Here is a 5297-nt window from a genome sequence, read left to right as displayed (position 1 = left end):
AAATGTTTATATCCCGTTATAAAAGGCAACGTACAATTAAAATTTTTGTGTCGTTTCACCAGCAGGCCGTACATAAATTCAATTTGCCGCACAGCAAGCACAATCGAACAATCAAAGGGTACAATACACCGTCGGCAGAGTGGCAGAATGTGGCGCACGAACGATAAGAAATGCATAGGCCCACGCAGTGCATCCTGGGTCTCACGCAAGCAGTCCACAAATTGCGTTTCCTTGCTTGCATTCGGAATTTCAATTTTAATGCATTTGTACATCCAACGGTCCCACGGGCGGCGGCCAACGGACGGCGGACTAATACAGAAGAAAATCGTTCACTGAATTCCAACTTCCGTGGGGTCGTGCCGTTGGGCCGCGTGCGGAATATGTTCGTAATACGGTGTTGTAATGATTTTATCCTGCCAGCGGAGCATTAAAGAAGCGCTGCATATGTGCTGTGTACTGTCAACGTTGCCCTCCATTGTGCATGGCCTCTTGTGCGGCGAGTACATACGTGCGTTTAAGTGCGTGCGTAGGCGTGCGTTGCCAGCAAAAATTTCGCTTACACTTTCATGTGTTCTGGTAAATGCACTGGGAAAACAACAGATAACAGTTAAAGTGCGTCCAATACAAAAGCGCTTAACTTTGGTAGGCCTCCGTCGGCACGAGCACACATTGCATATGGGTGTATGTGTATATGTATGTACACAAATGTAATGGTTGTTGTACAAACAGTTTCGCACACCACAGGAAAGTGGCAAATATTTTTAATTGCATATTAATTAACTATTTACCCGGTTTAAGCAATACATTTCAAGCGATTTCAATATTGAACAATATGTGTAGATGTATTCTTTTTGTGTTCTATTAGATTTATTATGGATACATGGATCAAGTTCGTAGTTTGTTTTCGTATACTTCAATTTTATACCAAAGTTAAAACTAAAACTCTAATTTACTTTTAAAAAATTTTAAACTAAGTTGGAAAAAAGTTCTTGTCAGAAGTGGGATTCGAACCCACGCCCTCAGAGAGGACCAGAACGCTCAGTTGAAACTCACAAATGCAATGCGCTCACAGTTGTTGAGCACATTTTGTGAGCAAGAATCGCTCTTGAGTCTGGCGCCTTAGACCGCTCGGCCATCCTGACATGTGAGGTAACGGCGCGCTAAGCGTTATGTGGGTGCGCTGCGCTGACCAGTCACACGAAAATAAAGCAAATAATTATCACAATATTATTGAGGGATAATTCAACTAACATTATTGTATTATTAGATATGTGCTATATGTATCTGGTTTATTTGCTATATTTAACAGTTCAATTTTAAAGTTCCTGGCCTACCACAGTAAAACACTTTTTTTCGAAAAATTCGTTTTTTTATTCAACACAAGTAGTTCGCCTCAAAAGTTATACACTAAAATTTAAAATAGGCCTCAAGGGCAATTTAATTAAGGTAAAAGGTATTGCAAGAAGATACTATGGTGCAGTTAGGCCATTTACTCACACTATTTTAAACTAGAAAATATCAACTAGTCGTACTAAGATTACTCCGCATTCTAGTATCCAATATAACCAACCCTAACAGGACTTGTTTTCGGCTATAATCGCGTAAGCGGTGTATACGCCAGCAAAGAAGAAGACTTGTGATATGAATACATATGTATGTAAATCATTATCATAGTTAGATTAAAGCTTTCTATTGTAAGAACGATGGGCAGAGAGAGATGGGAGATAGAGAGATATTGCGGAATAAAGTCGACTCATGATTATAATCAACAACTCAGATGTATTTATTTCTTTTTTTTTTTTAATCTTCAAAAAATTCTGCAATAAAAAAATGTATCAATTTCGATTCAATTAAACGTTTACGAAATATCTGTCGACAAACATCAAGGAAAAATAATAAAAACAATTAAAATAAGAGATAGTTTTAATAAAGCAGTACATTTTCCAAAAAATTATGAGTTTTGCAAATTAAAATTATTTTTTTCATTGAGTTAAAAACTTCATAACAAACAAATGTGTCTTAAAATAATCAAACATCAAACCATTAATATTTTTTTACCATGAGGTTAGGAAAGCATCATTCCAGACCTTTTTTGAAAAATATTTAATTTCCTAAACAATTTATGAATGGAGACATTTTTTCAATTAGTTGGATGGAAGGGTTTGAATTTTTCAAAATGATGATATGAAAAAAGTAAGAAAGTGCTATGTTCGGGTGCAACCGAAAATTTTGTACTCTTTCAACTTGCAAGAATAAAAGTCAGGGAAATACTTTAAGGTGTCGGGTAAGGGTAAATGTCGGCCACACATACATACATATACTACAAAAGTAATCATATAGAGTAAAGTCAGCCGGATGTTCGAAAATCCTGATATTAGTTATATAGGGGCTAGGCCAAGTTTTCGCTCAAATTTATCTATTTTAGGCACAAAGCTATACAAAGTCAACTGGAAGTTCGAAAATCTTTATATTAGGTATAGGCTAATGAAATTATTGGTCCGATTCGGCCCATTTTTGACTCACAGGCACACCGTTGACAGAGAAGGATTATTCTTGATTCAATTATTTATCTTCCACATTGAACAATATTTTCGATCAAAAGCCAACTATATGTACTGGGGTTCAAACATTCGGCAGCCAGAGGCTTAAACAGTTTTGGTTGAATTTGAACAATTTTAGGCCATAAGGTGGCATACACTAAAGTCATCATTAGTACAAAGTGTTATCCCATTATATTAATTGCTTCCTGATTTGTGCACTGGAAGCTGAATGAATCAAGTGTAATATAAATTGTGTTATATAGCAAGTAGGCGTGTTTGATGTCCGATTTCGTCCATTTTCGTACTAAATTAAGTTGGAAAAGTGGACGGTGCCATGCCTATCGTCCAATTTCAACTTTTTTCATCATCATTATCATTTATATATAAATATGTACATAACCCTATATCTATCCCGATTAGTTTTAGATGATACGTACAACCGTTAGATGAACAAAACTATTATACGGGCTGTACGAGTATAAAAAGTACCATAAGCGGAAAGATCTTTTACAATTAAGAGCTCATACTTAGAGTTATTCCCTTGGAATATCTAACAACCTGTTTTTCAGAATACCACGCGAAAAAAATAGTTTTTTTCCTCACCTTAATGTGTATGTAAGAAATTCGCAATGAAAATAAATGAATAGTTAAACACCTTGCGATTATGCATTAAACTGGTTACATCTGTACACTTTGATTGGCATATTTATTTGCATAACTTTTCGAATTTTAACACTCACAGGGTTGCCACCAAACACGAAGGGCCTTGCACACAAAACCAATGCATAAGCTCAAACTAAAGTTGCTACATTTGCCTATTTATACATTAAAAATTGCAAACATATCCATTTATTTGTGTGTATTATTGTATATGTATGTGTGCTTGTGGGTTTGGACGGCCTCGTAAGTACAGTATCAGTGTGCTTGTACCTCCTTCCGTACATATAATACTTGTATAACTTACAGGAGCAAGTGTAAATTGCCTTTTGCTCTCCATCAGCGGACTCCCCTGCACCCGCCGAGCACTAAATTAGCTCGCTGGCGTTCACAACAACACACACGTGCTTGTTGCGCAGCATAATATTATAATTATGTACCCGTGCTCTGGCTAAGGAGTGCACTTTCATTGCAGAGTTGCAAGTTGCAAGTAGCAAGCCAAGCGCGCCTCGGCGTGCTTCTTAAGTTCGCCAGTGCCTCTAAATTTGAATGCCAACGGAACATGCAAATGCCGCCGGTGGAGCATATGGCGTGTCGGCACACACACACTCGCTCGCTCGCTCACTCTTTATACACAAGTACCGTTATATAGCTGTGTAATATATTCACGAGGCAGGATTTATAGCGAGCCAGAAAGTTGTGTGTGGGTCTGTGCAGGAGGCGCTGTTGCAGCGCAAGAAATGTCTTATTTATTTACTCGCTTCCACACAACTCTTTATTTCTCCGCACAGTTGCTGCTGTTTCATGTTATTTCGCCATTATGTTGTTGCACCTTTCGGTGTCGACTTTAATGTATTGCTTATTTTGTCAGACAGGAAATGCAACCAACACTGAGCAGGCCGAGAAGGAGCTGAAAATATAAAAATGCGCGCCTGCAGGTGATCATTTAATTCATTGAGACGCTGTTTTAAACTGCAGCGGATTTATTGGGGGTTTTCTTGGCCTATTTTTATGAATTTATAAGGTTATTTTAAAGCGTTATACTTACCGGGATAGATATGAAACCAGCATTTCTTAAGTATTTATGTTCTGCACACATAACCACACCCTCTACCAATTACCTTTAAAGGATTTCGCTGGAATCAATATTACCATCAAATCATCATCGTCAATGACGCAGATATTTGACTTTACAAAGTAGCAGCGAATTAACGTATTAGAAGTGCAAACACAAATATAGTCCAGAAAAAAGTTAATGGTCTGTGGTTCGTATTTCTGACTACAATAATCCTCTTTATGGTGCTAAATAGTTTGGGCAGAACATTGAAACGAACTACACAACGCGAGATATTAGTCATTTAATTGTGTTTACCTTTGATAATTGAACCAAATCGTAGGATCGATGGTCTACGCTGAAACCATTAATCTGAAAGGCATATGGGACACAGTACTAGCGAGAAAAAATCGTATAAAATGGGACCAATAAGTTAATTTTTATAATCCACAATAATCATAACAATATTCTCGAAAACAGAGATTTATTACAGCCCTAATTTATTCACATATAACAAACTAGTAGATCGAGCTCAGGACATTAAACAATTTTTTATGCAAATGATCAGCGTGATGAGCTAAGACAGTTCAGCCATTTCCGCCCATTTGCCCGTAGATAAGCGTTCTAATCTCTAATTTTTTGAGTCATCGATCAAGAGCAAGTTTTTTTATAGAAAGTTTTTTTATTTGACAAGATACCTCCATGGGTATGGATCCTTTTATAAGGCAATTCTACGATATTCGAATATATTGATCAGTTCGGACATAACATTTAACTATCAAGATTTTATCCTATAAGAAATACACTTGCGAAAGGTAGTGTAGCCCCGGTGCCGCCTAGACTAATGTCTTTTGTTCTTGATTTAAGCAAAGGTTCTTCTTAAAAACATATGCTTTAAGTTGCGAGGCTCAATATTTCATTGATAACACTGCTCTATAGTGGTTTTAGATTTATAGAAAAAATATATTTTATTAATTTTTTTTTGCAATTTTCCAGTTGGCAATCTCATTTTAAGGATCAGCAGTAATCTGCCTTCATCTGACGAC

At 36.8% G+C, this 5297-nt stretch overlaps 1 non-coding gene across 1 annotated transcript; it reads right to left on the bottom strand.

The window, feature by feature from the left end:
• Positions 1-990: 990 nt before the first annotated feature.
• On the bottom strand, positions 991-1142 carry Trnal-caa (transfer RNA leucine (anticodon CAA)). The gene is made up of 2 exons: positions 1105-1142; positions 991-1035 (listed from the first exon to the last, which is right to left on the bottom strand). It is a non-coding gene; the product is annotated as a tRNA-Leu (tRNA).
• Positions 1143-5297: the final 4155 nt, after the last annotated feature.

Source organism: Bactrocera dorsalis, chromosome 2 (genome assembly GCF_023373825.1).
Source record: "Bactrocera dorsalis isolate Fly_Bdor chromosome 2, ASM2337382v1, whole genome shotgun sequence".
In the NCBI taxonomy this organism is placed as follows: Eukaryota; Metazoa; Arthropoda; class Insecta; order Diptera; family Tephritidae; genus Bactrocera; species Bactrocera dorsalis.
Note: the sequence above shows the minus strand (reverse complement) of the source record. Positions and strands in the feature narration are given on the sequence as shown.